This window comes from Anser cygnoides, chromosome 5 (genome assembly GCF_040182565.1).
Source record: "Anser cygnoides isolate HZ-2024a breed goose chromosome 5, Taihu_goose_T2T_genome, whole genome shotgun sequence".
Taxonomy (NCBI): domain Eukaryota; kingdom Metazoa; phylum Chordata; class Aves; order Anseriformes; family Anatidae; genus Anser; species Anser cygnoides.
The window spans coordinates 50085662-50101234 of NC_089877.1; the positions used below are offsets into that span (position 1 = coordinate 50085662).

At 40.6% G+C, this 15573-nt stretch overlaps 1 protein-coding gene across 6 annotated transcripts in view; it reads left to right on the forward strand.

The window, feature by feature from the left end:
• Positions 1-15573, forward strand: part of SLC24A4 (solute carrier family 24 member 4) — a 107144-nt gene that overhangs the window by 15665 nt on the left and 75906 nt on the right. The window lies entirely within an intron of this gene.

Sequence of the window (15573 nt, forward strand, 5' to 3'; positions counted from 1 at the left end):
TTTCAGTTGGAACAAGCAAACTTTCACTCATCCCAGAAAACCACCCTTCTAAATTTAATGAAAATCTCAGGAATGTGTTGTCAAACATTTTAAAAGTCTGGTTGTTGATTTTATTTTTCATCTTAAGAACAGACAGTTATTAGGCATATATATGTTGTATGAATATGGTGCTCTGTATGGGCTCCCTTATAGGAAGTACTTATTCTTACCTATGCCATTTTTGTACCTGCTTTAAGCACTAGGGGCTCTACAGATGCACGGGTGTGTGTGTGGTATATAGCAGTTTCCTTGTGTTAGGTGGATGTTTCTCTATATGTGTTTAGGATACAAGAACTTCATACCTTGGGGAATGCAAGTTCTTGCTGAGAGCCTGTTAATCCTTTGTGTCATTGCAGTGCTGTTGCTGTGCTCCCTTTTTATTAGCTTCCCACACAAGTCTGCAGCTTTACTTCTCTTTTCCCAAAGGCTTTCAACAAAGTTAATTTATTTACCACTTCATCCCCTTTTCTTGCTTACATGCAAATAAAAAAAATCCCCAGTTGTCAGAAGTTGCAGCTATATAAGTTTATAAGACCATGAAAGCCTTGCAGTTCATGACAGTGGTAAGAAATGCTCATCCTTGGTTGAATACATCTTGGGGGAAAAAAACTCCATAAGCCTCTGGTAGTAATGTTAGAAGCCTTTGGAAACTGCTGTCTGCTAGAAGCTCAGATGGCCTACGCTGTATGAGATTGTCTCATTTACAGGAGTAGATGATTTTGTATCGTGTTCTTCTGGAAACGTTATTAATACTTCTGAGGCTATTGTATCAGAATAAAAAAAAACCTTTGAAGTCTTTGCAATGTTGCTCTAAATAAGAACCCCAATGCTCTGATGAAGGAAAGGGAAAAAATATACGTGTGGATGTGTTTGTGTGTGTTTGTATGTAAAGAAGGAAGGAGGACGGGGAGAAGGTAGCAATTTATTTGTTAGTAATATAGAACTAGAGGGGAAAGGTTTGTCTGACATTTGGAGGCTAGAGGGACTGATATTCATGAATATCTTAAAGGATGCTACATGCTTTTTCAGATGGTAACTGTTCTGCAGTCCTAGGCAGCTATAGGTCCTACTGATCCCATAAGGGCAACGACAGAACTGTAGGTCAGCTGCAGGAAGGAGATGGAGCACTCGTGAGCACCAAGCCAACCCCAGTTCTCATCTGGACTAAGAGCGAAGTTAGTGTGCTGTATAGCAATTTGCCATTAAAGATTCTGGCTTGAAACTCCCTGTTGGAAGCTCCTCTGCTGTGAAAAGGTACAGCTGGTGGTGGCCACTGCCATGACAGCGGGCATGAACTGTAAGGCAAAAGGCTCTGACCCTGACCCTTCAGCTGACCCTGACTTAAAGCAAAGTGATCAGAAAGGGAGAGTCGTCCTCGTTAGTGTCTTCACAGATCTCATTAGCTTGCAACCAATTTTTTTGCCTTACCCAAACTCCCGGTTCCATCTGCCATCAGCTCACTAGCTTGCGGTGCCATCTGCCCAGCAAGTCAGATTTATAGCTCCCCTGCTCCTGTGGCTCGCCTCTTGTTTCAAGATGTTCCCACGATCTCCGTGTCTTCCAGAACTCTGAGTAACGCTTCGAGAGCGGCCGTGAGCAGGGGTGACCGGGTGCTGCGGTGTTTGTAGCCTCGTGGCTGTGCTGGATCATGCTAGGCTAGTAACAACTCGCCTGGGCTCCTTTCCATTGTGAATGTTCTCAGGTCATCTCTGTATACATCACAGAGAATGCTTTAATGACTTGCTGTGAATTAGAAATTTCTGTTGCAGTCTTCCGACACTAGTCAGTGGGCTGCCTTGAAACTGGAAGAGTCTGTGGGCTTTCCTGTCCAGGGGTTTGTCAGCCACGGACAGTTCAGGAGCGGCATTGATTTTAAGCAACTGGGGATTTGGTTCCAGTGTGCTCCTCCTATTGTTATCGGTGGGTAATGATGAATTGTGGGTTGGGGGAAAGGCAGAGGTTAGCATTTCTTTCTGAGTCATGCTGCCTTTTTACTTTAGAATTAAAAGGCACATTGTAGCAATGCTTTCTGTTCCTGCAGTGAGAGAAAAAGAATCAGTCCTCTACAGCGAAATGAAGTGTGTTTCCCAGCAGCATGTGTGTAACTTGAGTTCAGAGTCGGGATCAAAAGTCATTAAGTCTGTGTATATTTTACACTGCTAGTTACTCAAACCTCAGGGACTCATGTAGAATGTGATGCATTGTAGAGAAACTCCAGAAGTCTCTACGTACCGTAGAGAATACAAGAGCCTGTTACTTTTTCTGCAAAAATCAATGATGGTGTTCTCACTGACTAGAGGAGACAAGACTGACTCTTCCAAGTAATTTTCCAAAATGACAGAAAAAAGCTACTTCGTGTACAGTCATAGTCAAGACACTATAGGAAGCATTGTTTTCCCTCAATTTTTTTTAATAAAAAGTAGTGCTTAGTTAGATGCATCATTCTCAATATGTGGGATTTGTCATTTTTTTCTTAATCCTTATAGACTCCTTAGCGTGTAAGATCATAAACTCTGTGTATTAAATGCTGTTCTAAACATACTTTCATTGCTGGTAGAATATGTCATTCTGTGCTAAGTATTTTTTTAAACAATGTGATAATATATATTTCTTTTAACCAATTTGCTCACGATCTTCACTAGATCAAAATTCCATTGTGTAACAGGGATAGGTGTCTTAGACCCTCATTTTTAAGGTGGTATTTCTAATAATTTCACTGTAACCCCTTGTTTCATGAGCAGTACAAATTGGTAAGCTCAGCATGACCTGAAGGTTCTTTCACTGTGCATTCACACAGTGCCTAGCACAGCAAGACTACATCTGACTGAGGTAATACAGACAATAACAGTGTTATTTGCAAATATTCCTCCCCAGCCTTTCATAGTTAGTCAGACTTTTTCTCTGCCCTGATGCATAGAAAATATGCAGCTGTTGTGGTGTGATAGATTCACTGATAGTGTATACATTTTGACTTAAAATATTTCTTTATTCACATGTTTTATGTGAATAAAGAAAGAACAGGAAATTTATCAGCCTTAAATATTCTAGTCTTGTGTTGGTCTAAGAGAAAATGAAAATGATGAAAGTTTTAAAAAAAAATCTTATTTGCTCATATGAATATGGTATTCAGATATATAGGTGCAATGTCCAGCAAATGTGTACGTACACGTGCACAGATGCATGTATTTATGTAGTGGAAGACTTACTAACCAGCTGGCATATCACTTATTTCTGTAGCCAATTGTCATATGCTTGTAAGGTTTCTTTGCTTTGTTTTTGTTTTGATTAAAAAAGAAGTTGCTAGACTCACTCTTGTCCCTGTAGATGCTGAGAAGTAAACTTTATTGATTGTGATCTCATTTGGATGGTTTCTGTTTGCAGGGGGAGATAGATGTGTGATGATTTGAAACCACTTTAAGTGGACGAGTTGAGGGCAAATGACAAACGTGTAATGGCAAGTTTTCCATGTGTGGCTCCCAGGGTCTCCTGTTCAGAATTCACACCTACATTTAGGTTGAACTTCTCACACTCTTTGCCCGGCTTATCGATGTGAGTATTTGAAGGGCTTGGCAGGTGGATGTCATTGGAGTTAATTAGGATTTTAATTTTTTTTTTGTGAACCAGGTTAGGAAATATGCTTTGTTTGAAGCTGAAATTTCAAAAATAACCAACCTTCTCTCTGAGCTGTTCATTTTATAGCAGTGTATTAATACTGACATCCAAACTGGTTGAAAGAAATGAGACAAACATCTCTCTGTGCTTGGCTTAACCTGCCAGCGGCATCCCCTGGAGAGCTGAGAACAGAAAACGAACTCCAGGGTAATTTATCCATTTCCCCAGGTCTAGGCGCCAAATTTGCAGGAAGTAGTTTACCACACAGCAAATAAGTGTCTGACTAAAATGCCAGTTAGAGATGTAGTAAACAAGAGCAAATGAAGCAAAATGAAATGCAAATTAATTTATTACTGTATATTCTTAAACCTAATTAAGATGTTACCTGCTATAATCTTTATTTCACGTCATTCATTTTTATTTACAGTTGGTTTTGCTCCAGTTAAAGCAGACTTTGGATTATAATTTTTACAAGGTGTGTTTTTTCTCTGAAACAAAGAAGTAGGCTTGAAGTGAAGATGATGTTTGAGCAGAAGGTTGGATTAATCTGACCTCTGTTTTCCTATGATCTGGTACAGACCATACAAAGAATACAAGGAGTTACATTTCACTTGGAACATATTTGAAATCCTGACTTGGAGATTTCAAAGTCGAAGTTAACAAGACTGGTACAGCCAGGTCTCCGTGGTGTCGCTGAATATCTCACCCTTAATGTGGGACTATGCATGTGTATTTGGATCTGTTTCTCACTTGTATGACCATGCAGACAGACCTTTCTATGTGGGAATCTGCTCTGTTTTCCACCCACAGAAAATCTTGCTGTTGGTGTAAAAGGCATGTTTAAATTTACCCATCCTCATCTACGGCAGTTTCCTTTTCACTGCTTACTTTTCACTTTACTGTCTGTGATGTCTTGCCATGTACTGCAGCTGAGACAGAAAAAGCTGCTCTCTTACTTCGTGTCATGCACAGTTATCACCACACCGTGCTCGAGTCTTGGAGGAGATGGGTTGGAAAGGCATTGCAAATCAGTCTGTGTGAGCATTAATCCATACCCTGGGGGTTGGCCTTTACGAGACACTGCATTGTTTGATGTTAAAACACTGGCTTTATTACTTGCTAGCGTAATTTAATTGACTGTAAAGAAAGAAAAGAGAATGTTTTTCGTTAGAAGTTGTAAGTGGGCACCAGCCATGCTTAGATGGCAGTGGTTTGTAGCCAATTTTAGGCAAGCTGACATGTCCCATTGCAAGAACTTGCTTGAATTGCTTGTAGTTTTGGCAGACTTAAAGCATTTGAAGCTGTTATGGTGAGTGTTTGCTTCACACGGATTGCTAGTTTAATAGGAAATGTAAAAGAGAAGTGTGAGTGCTTTTGTGTGGCCAGCTTGATAAATTTTAAACAGCCTTTGAGCTGTATAAAAAGCAACCAAACAAGCAACCCCATTTTCTTCCCCTCAAAGAGCCACTTGTTATGTCACTGATGCATACATAATTGTAGACTAAAACTCAAAATTACCAGCTTTGAAGTTCTTCTGAGTCACTTTTGAGGCTACCTGAAGTTTCTGAAGCATCTACCTTTGGTGAGTTTGCTTTTAGTCCCGTGAGTTGTAGAACACCGCGGAGAGCAAAGATGCGGTCTGTGCTTTCAGCGTCTCATGGTCCGTAGCTTGGACCACACAACGTGGAGCATTCAGGTGAAACTGGACAAGAACAGAACTGGGCTGCAGGGAAGTGAATTGTGGAAAGGAGCTGCAGGTAGAAAATAGTCACCAGAAGTTTCAAGAGGGATAGAGAAACTTGGGATTTAGAGTTGAGTGGTAGGAAAATTAAGGTTATCCAGAGCTGGGGACTGGAGTTGGAGAATAGGTGAAAGGGATGCAAAATCAAGAGTGGAAGGAGGCTGAATTTGGATAATGAACCATGGGAGAATCCTGGCAATAGCAGGGCAAGGAGGCTGGCCCTGGGAACCAGTAAGTAGAGAAAGTGATAAAAGGGGTAAGAGAAGTGAAAGTGCAGTGAGAAGTTTGGTTTGGGCTGGGCAAGGAGTCCAGAATGAAAAGCAACAGGAGGCTCTAAAAAGAGCTTGAGTTACAGAAGGGCTACACTTCAGCCTTGTGTTTGGTACATAAAACTGGAAACATTCACAGTTTATATTCTTTTTTTTTTTTTTTTTTTCCATGGGTTGGGCATGCATTTTCAGAGCCTGTACTAGTGGGAGCACCTAGGTACGAAGTGATGTAGAAAGCTCCACCCAAACCAGACCTTCCTGAGCCTCAGTTCTGTCTCTGAACCTCAGCGTTTGTTTCAAGGGCCAAAATGACTGATTTAAAAATATACTTAGGCATGGTGTGCAATTTCATTACAGTAATTTTTAAACTTTGTTCTGCTAATATTTTTGACAAGAACCCTCATTAATTGAATTATTTTATCAGAAGTTACATAATTTTTGTCTACATTTCTGTCACCGTATCCATTACTAGACGTGGTTATCCACCTTAGCAGGCTGAAAATATTCCATGAACCTGCTGACAATTAAACTGGCATCACTCCTGTTCTGTAGCAAGGCAAACCCCTCAGGCAATAAAGAGTGATGGTTTCCTTTATTCTTTAAAGTTGACAGACATTGAAGACGTTATAGTAGAAAACATATTAGCCTTAGAAAGTGTGAGTCAAATTCATTCCTGCTGGGACTCTGCTGATAAGGTGAAGTACAGCAGAGCAGACACTTCAGGTAGGATGCAGGCTGTGTCTATCTGCTTGCTCAATTGTTGCCTTTTTTACAACATTAAGTTAATGGTTTCGTGTTAATGACAGGTGCTGGATTAATGATTTTAAGAGTGACATTCTCTACCCGTGCAGGGGAACGGTGGCCAATGTGCCTCCATCCTTCCTGCCAACACAAAAGATTTAGACTTTGCCTGTTCAGTTTCCACCCATGCTTGCTTTTTGGGCTATTCTCAGAGATTGCTGACACCTGATGACTTTTTATTTTTCTTGGATATGATGCAGTCACTTGTTCAGTGGGTTGAGGGTAACGTGACTGGATCTATTGTGTGGAGGGATTTCAACCTTTGAACAGCGAGATGTAAGGATTCACAGATGGTGGGAAATTTCTCAGCTTTGGGAATGCTGAAGTTAAAATGAATGAAACTGTGTTTAGAAGCTCAGAGAGGCTGAAATGGGAAAAAATAGATTTATTTTTTTTTTCATTTGTTGTGAATCAGCATGTGCTTTGAATTTTGAGTTCCTAGCCCAAAATACAGACTCCCAAAGAGAGGGAGGCATTGTTCATTAAGGCATCTGGGAGCATATCTGTGCTGCTGTACACTGCCTTAACTCCACAGTGTCATTGCAGCCACGGCAGCTACAGCAGAAGAGGTTCTGCCCTGCAGATTTGTTGCTGGACGGTGAGATGCTGTTTCTGGATTAATTCTCTGAACATAATTATTCTTTGGTGAGAACCATTTCTGTTCAAGCACTTTCCATGCCTTCATAAGGGTTGTATTCCTAGCCTGCTTGTGTTGCATTTCTTTAAATCTTTTGTCAGAATCTTTGGCTTCTGCTGTAGCCTAAAATTGTAAGGCTTTTTCTCACCTTAGGCTTTTCACAGGGCTTCCCCTTCCCTGTCACTGCTAGCCTTTCTCTGCTTCCTTTACCTGCACTCAAACACTGAGATGAATTCCCAGTGTCCATTTGCCTTTTCTTACTGTCTCTGTGCTGCCCCTCACAGATCAGTATGTGAAAGAAACTATCTGGAAGGCTGTAATTCTTTCCTTTTTTGAATCTCTGCTCATGAGCCGTGAGTACCATAGTGCTCTCAGGAGATCAGCCCGCCAGGTTTGGCTACACTGGGAACAAGTCAGAGCTGGCATAGTCATTAGTCCTATTTTAGTCAGGAGCAGAGGATCTGCCAGTTTAGGGTGGAGAAAGAAGAGGAGGGTCCCTCTAGAGCTGTAGTGTTGCCTGTCCTTGTTGAGATGCAGTGGTGGTCCCAAAGAGCACACAAGGAAATGGACGAGGAACAGGAAAAAGAAGGAAAAAGGCAAAGTGAGTCACCCAAAGTCTGCAGAGAGGGTCAGTAGCTAAGCTGCATTTTTTTTTTTTTACCCTTAAATTGCAGCCATACTAAATTAATTGAGCAGGGAACTTTTGTTGTTACCACCATCATCTCTCTGCCATCCTTCCTGATCAGCTCATCGTCATTTGACTCCTCTATTGTACATTTTTTTTCACGAGAAACAAAACTTTTCAGAACAGAGATCCCCCCGCCTTGTATGTTTTTACAAAGTCAAAAAGAAGGGGCACCGTTACCAGCTACACCATACCAGTACTGGTATCAATGGGGCAAGGATGTGCCTCGACCAGCCTTGGTACACTGAATGGTTTTGGTTTATGGTGATACCCAAAGGTTGTCAAGTGAAGTATCCAGCTTGCCTCAGGGAAGTGAAGTTTTAGCATTGCCCAGCCAGTCCCACCAGTTGGTAATTGCTGTGTAAGGCAGCATTCAGCTGTTTCCCCTTCTCCTCCCATTAAAGGGAGAAGGAGCAACAGATGATCCTTGGAACATGTAGATCTTTTCAGTTGTTCTGACATGGGAGTGAGAAGGACTACAGCTGCTGTCCACGGAGATGCCTGCAAGTGGTTTTCAAGCTGAAAGGATCAACCTGGATCCTGAGAAGGAGACAGAGAAAGAAAATAGTGACAAGGGAAGCTGCTTGTATTTATGGTTGTACCACTGGGCGATATTTTGTGGAAGAGGGAAAACAGGTTGGTAACACTTTGAGAGAGAGACTGCATTAAATATCAACTGTATCAATTGTATTGTCTGTAGCTGAGTGTGGAACGAGAACAAGTAAAAGTAATTCAGATTTGAAGTGAGTTATGTTTTCTTTAAATTCTGTATGTGTTTACTGTGGTTATTTGGTCTACCAGGGTTGATTAGTGTGACAGCACCTGATAGGAGAGTTCTTACTTGGAACGACTATCTGGGATCATCTCCAGAACTGCTTTAATCTGTGGATATTCAGGGCAACTAAGTTTAGTAAGGACTGCTTAGGTAATTAAAGGTTGGAGCTGGGTTGCTTTCTCTGCAAGACAACAGACTGGTAAAGGGAAGTCAACTTGATTCACCTGCTGCGTGTGGCACAGTCTGTTCCCACCCGACTCAAAGTTTGCCTTTCTAATGAGCTAAGGGGGGCTGATGGTAAAAATACTGTTGTTCTTCATGTAGTCTTGGAGGTTGCACAGCGAGCACAGTTTGCTGATGTTGAAAGATGTATTTATAACTGCTTTTGAAACAATGCAATCTTGACTTTAAAAAGTTTGCTTTTAAAAATTGCAGACTGGCTAAAGAATAATTAGGTCTCTGCTAAACGTCTACTTGTGAAATTCTCTCTTTACTTAGTACCTGCTTCACTAGCTGGTACCTACAGATGACTGCAGAAGACCGATTTGTACATGCAGAAGAGAAGTTAAATTGAAAAAACAACAGTTGCTGTGTTCATAGAAACTCTTCTGGGTCTTAAAAAGTGCTGTTTCTACAAGCTCAGTGGCTTTGAAAGTGTTCATATTTTGCGGACAGCATTAAATTATTTGTAGAATCTTTTGGTTTTGTTGAACAATTTCAAAATTCAATGTTTTGTCGTCCATTCCTGCCCCTGCAGGGCTGAATGCTATGTAAATACCACTGGCAGCACTGGTCTTCTGGGATGAGACTGCAGATGGGATGGGAGTAGTGATGCATGTGTTATGTGCTTCTTAAGGAAAAAATGAGCCTCTTCACAACTAGAATCCTGCCCTTCCATCCAGTAACTGCTTCCAAGTGCTCTGGTCCTACCACGTTGCTGACTCCGGATCAGACTACGAGAGCTGAGCACTGCTGAGCAGCTCTGAGGGGGAGACATTGCACCGCCTCTGCCAGATTCTCCTTGACAGGGACCCAGCTGGGATCTGTGGGTCAAATCTACCCTTCTTCAAAGGGTTTTCAGCTATGGAGACTGACTAAGCACATCTGAAGGCTTGTGGAAGAGGTGAGGACCTCCTGCATCCAAAGCACAGGGTGGAAAATGGCTGTTTGACAGCCTTGGCTCTGTGCCTGTCAGAGCTACAGAGCTTAGCCTTGTGGCATCTCACTTTGCTCAGGCTGTGGTAGGGGATGATATCCTGTGATTCTGGAGGGTCTACAGACCTGACCCCAAACCAGAGTCTTGCTCATTGTTATAACAAGTAGATTCTTGTGTATATATATATATATATATATATATATATTAATAGAAAACTAGCTTCCATCCCTGTAGTAAATGAAGATGGTTTTCTGCTTATTTGTCTTATTTACTGCAGAAGACCAGATCCAGTGCTTCAGCATGGCATGGGGACCAGGAAATCCTCAGTTCCAGCTGTGGCTGCAGCAGTGACTGCTCTCTGTGACTCTGCCTATATTCCTTCACTCCACAAAGCAAATTTTTTTTTTCTTTCCCAGGGAGCAAAAAAATTAATTGAATTCCAGTTGGGAACCTAGATCCCTTTATCCCTTTTACAAATATTATCCAGTTAGCTTGGGCTCTGACCATGAAAAGCATCTTTATAATACTAAGCCTTTCTCTTCGGAGAGAATGAAGATGATCCTGGATTCCTTAATGGCAGACTGACACCTACTTAGGTGCCACGTTGTAGTGTCTGATCTAGAGTGAATGTAAACATGGTGTAGCTTGTCAGGGAAGCATTTGTCTCTTACCCTCAAATTATTCAGTTCATTGCTCTGATATGTATTTTTTTATCCTAAATATGTAATTTTACAGGCAGAAAAAGGAGGAAAGGTATCTTTAATATGGGGAAAAACAAATGGATTGCATGTTCTAGAATAGTGCATCAAATTAGGTATTTACAGGAGTAAAAAATTCAAAGTTTTACAGTCATTATGTTTACAATGAGTGCATTTATATCTGGTAGTAATACCTTTGTGTGTTAAAGACACAGTAGTCATTCTTTTATAAGGGTAATTACTAAAAAACGGTCTTTCTCTTCTTAATGTAAACGGCATAGCAAACCCTTCCGTGACTTGCTATTTTAGTTGCAGAGTGACTTTATGCACTTAATCTTGGAGAGGCAACTTGGATCGTGTTATTTAACAGCCATGGATAAAAGCCTCTTGCAATTATGAGATTAACCGGAGTTACACTATGTTTTGATTCCCCCTGAAGTCCAGCGTGTGAATACGTGTGTGTTTTGATGAGACGTGTCTGACTCCCCCCCTCTTTTTTTTTCTCCTGTTTGATTTAGAAAAGGACTCTGTTAGCTGAAAGACTTTCTTAGAATTTAAAAGGCTTAAATTCCACGTGTGCTCCTTCAGAGGCTGCTGTGAGTGCCAGGCAGCTTTACCACTGCAAAGTAACAGAAGCCAAGAACAGGAATTTGGCTTTGCTGGCTGGTGAGCTGCGTGGTCTATGTTTTATGAGAAAATGCTTCAGATTGTTTGATTCTCTTTGAAACAAACTTGGGAAAGGAGTGTGCTCCCTCTCTCTTCTGGGAAAAAGTTGACTCACCAATACATAAAGAATGAAACACAGAAATAAAACTATGAGAACAATCATACTGTTGTGTGAGGTATATAGTGGAGATAAAAATCTTTAAAATTTCTGCCCCCCTTTTTTCTTCTTCCTTTTTTTTTTTTTTCTAGGCCTGCCAAAAGTTAACGCTAACTGTAAAATAGCTCTGGCTTTGTAAATCATAATGCATCATTTTATTTATTTGTTCTTCTCTAAATCACTGAACTTTATGATCTAAAATTATTTTTTATGGGGAAATATCTGTTGATTCCAATGCTTGAAAACAGGGACAGGCTGGCTTTTGTAAAATCAGCACAGCTAGTATTTCTTGCTGTTGTGTAACAGCTATTGATGTGGCACTAGAATTTACACTTCAGAAAAAGCTGATTAGTGTAAACCTCCCACGTAGTGTTGAGGACAGGCTGGAGTGACATCTCTGCTAAAGTGAAATGACCCTCACATACATGATTGCACTTCAGTATTACAGAAATAGTCCTATCTCTCAAAGTTAATCTTCTAAATGTATGTCTGGATTTAGAGATTTATATTTATTTACTTTCGGTGTTTGGATTAATTTTTCACTTGATTGATTGGCATCTTTTTTTTTTGTCCACATTTTGGAAAGTGAGACTATGGGGTGGACTTGTGCAGTGGCAGTAACAGGACACAGGCAGACAGCAGTCCCTGAGGATCCGTTTTTGTCCCAGGATGAAGTTGTCAAGAACTGGAAGTTTGTTAGGCTATCCAAGACTGAAGTGAGTTCACTTTAGTCTGAAAGGCAGATTTTAAAGTATACTTGTAGTAGATTCATGATTTCACTTGGTTGACTTGAGCAAGCATTTTGATTCAGTACCACATTTATACAAGAGTCTAAAAATTAAATGTAATTACACTGAAATCAAAGTTGTTGGTCCTTTCTTGGACTGGGACATTTCCACTGCCTTGAGTATTGATTGGTAAAAATCATTCACGTTTCAGCCTGTGTTCAGGCAAAACAGGGAATCAAAAAATTATGCAGGAATCAAGGGGTTTGAGTTTTGTTGTTGTTGTCGTTTGTTTTCTTTCAAAATAATTCAGTGGTGTGACCCTACTGGCTCTTTCTAAGCCACTAAGCCACATAGCAAATGCAGCATTGGCCTGCTTCATCTAGCAGGAGCTAGGGTTTCTCTGCTGGTGTTTAAGGACAGACCCATGAAAGAAACGTGCATCAGAATACAAGTAAGTGCATTGAACGGGTTTTTAGTGATCCTCATTAACTCCTCGCTCTAGCCCAATGTGATGGAGCATGGTGCCATTTGAGTTTCGCTTTGTACAGACACAAGTCAGGCTAGTGGCAGTAAGAGCATGGTAAAAATGGCAAGAACTGCCTTGACTGAGTCAAAGGAGTCAATATCCATCTAACTCCTCACAGTGAAGCTGAAAATACAGTCACAAGACAGCCCTGAGTGAAAGTAAGTGGTGACTCAAGTTACCAATAGCTTGAAACCAGTGTGACTAACGCTAGTAATATCTAGAAGTTTGAGAGGAAATGTGTGTATTTACCATGTGTATCAGTGTTTTATCAGTAGTGTACATTAGTTGCCCTCAGCTGCGTTTTTTTTGTCCTGACATTCTTAAGAATTGTTACCTAAAATGGGGGGGAGAGTTTTTATGTTTGTCTGTCTCCTATATTTACATGATCTGCATAGCTAGTGTGTGAGCTGACCATCTAATGACCTTTAGAAATGCAGCCTTTGGAGAGATGAAGAGGGATTTGTTAGTTGACAGATTTGTGCTAGCAAGCCCCAGGTTATTTACGGAAGTCTGGAATTTTGTGCTCTTGGATTTAAAGAATACTGTGTAATTCAGATCAAAAGCAAAGCATTAAAATCTTAATTCCAGTGAGAGAAATACCCTTTTTTTGGCATTCTCAGGGACATAATTCTTAATTCATGTTAGCAATGCAACTTACAAATGAGAGAGGGGAAAAAAAGTTTCCTCTTAATTTTGGAATAATTTGTTGTGTAACCGTTTTTCTTTCACAGCAGGACTGCATAGTAGCCTGCAAAGCTTATTCATCACTATAAATAGTGAATCTCTGTTCTGACATTAAATAATAATAATAAAAAATCCCAGTTTGCAGCCAGGTGTCATTTCCCCTACTAATTACATAGCAAACACATGGACATGCTCGGTTTTACAGATAAGTACTGAAATATGCCTGTGTCATCAAAATGCTTAGAGAGGGGCTAGATAAGTGGGAGGAAGGAGGGGAGCGAAGGGAAAGGACATCTCAAAACTATTTTTGCTGCTGTTTGAGAAGAGTGCTTAAATCAGTACAGACAGAAGATGCTAAACTGTGTTTCTGTGGACTTTTACAACCGGTTTAAAATTCATGTGTTGTACTTCTCAGAAACATCACAGTGAAACTAATTTGGCCAGTGGAAAGCAAAGTAGCCATGGCTTGATTTGTTTCCCTCTCAGAGAGGGAGATTATGAAAATGAATTACTTCCAGGCAATCTTCTTGTGCTACCTTTTGCATAGAAGTACCTTGAATCATGGTAGATGACTTTGGGTGGTAAAACAGAAACTGTAAATCTCTGTGCTTGAGGTTCTTTGCTCTCCTTAGCCTGTGGAAAAGTGCCAGAAAATGGTAGCAAGTGTTGCATGTGGTCCAAAAGCACTGTGTGTCTGCCACACACAAAATTGTTAACCTATTTCTGTACCTCCAAAGTTATGGAACTGACATCGGCATCTTAATAAAGCAAAATACTATCGTAGTGTGGTTTATAACCCTAATGATAGAAATTGTTTCTCTGTTAGTGAAGTAACTAGATGTATTATTAAAAAATAACTTTATTCCATTCTCATTAAAATCGATAAGGAAAATTCGTTTGAACAGAAGAGGGAAAATGGGATGGTAAGGGGATTTTAAGGACCTTAATACTTAAAAATATAGACAGATTCTCAGTGAAATCCTTGAAGTAAAGGTTCTTGGTTCTCTGGACCTCAGGTGGAGTTAGATGACTGGCAGTCTCATTAAGTGGATCCTTAGGTACCTGGACATCTTGACACTTAGGAGAGAAGTTACAGAAAACTTTCTGCCATGTTTTTTGAAAAACTGTATCTTCTTTCTGGAATGCTGTAGGCCTTTAAACCCAAATCATGCTTGCAGCACTCCCTGAGAAGCTGGTGAGGGCTCCTGAACACAAAAGGTTTGTTGTTTTGACGCCTACCTCAGGTAGGTCAGGGTGAGTTGCCCTTGCCACAGAGTCTCTCATGCTAAACACAAGGAGATACTGAGGAGGGGGAGAGAGAAAGAGCAAAAGTCTCTGACTGTAAGAGAAAACGTGTTTAAAAATTAGCAGTTCTGGTGGAGCAGGTTGGTAACTGTAGAGCTGTTTTGTCTTGCTTGCAGTACTTTTTCCCTCCGTTTGGACTGGCTTACTAGTAAATGTGCAAAGATGCAAAACTGTTCTGTTGCATGAATCAACTTTGGGTCTGTAGTTGGGATAGTTACGGTCCGTACCCTTTGCTGCAGGGAGAGGTGGTACTGTCTTGAACTAGCATCCGGTGAAATGAGAGCAATATTCTGGGAATTGAAGGATCTAAGTTTAGCTTTTTTAATTAAAATGGCCACAGCAACTATGGCTTATGCTGAACTCAGCCTTACTGAGATGTGTAAGGAGTACTTTGAGCATACCTAATGGATCTAGCCTCTCTAGGGCCTTTGGCAGATTTTAATACTGTTTCGCCCTGCTACTGGAAAGCGGCAATGCTCAGGTAGAAGCTAGCTGCTGCTTTCCCCCAGGTGAAATTGCCCGGGGAACCTGCAAGGTAAACAGGGAGGTGCTGAATTCCTGCTGTCTCCAGGGATGGGTAACTACTGGTGGAGACTCGCTGGATCCTTTCTTTAGACTTATTTGCTCAAATTCTGTATTAGTCCAGATTTAACCCTAAACTTGGTGGTTCTGATCTAACTCAGTGTCACAGGCCTCATTCATGGAGTTGGACTAAAAATACTCTTTGGTCTCAGAAAAATGTAATGAAGTTGCATGCGTTAGACTGAAATGCTGTGCTAAGGTAATGGAAGCTACAGAATGCCATCAGAAAGACAGCCGTAATGACAAAATACAAGACACTAGGCAATTTTATTTACCTGAAATACACTTTAAATTGTTTCTCAAATTGAACAATGCATTTGAAATAACTCCTCCTTGAAAATATTTAAGGATAAAATTACATACCCTTCAAATGATATACCAAATATTATGCTATAGCTATTGTGTCTGTAAATTTAATGTAATATTCACTCATTCAAAAACAGTGATAACTGATTCTTTTAATTGTCAAAAATTTGGCTTTTCCAACAGTACCGAGCACTCAGCATTTAAAG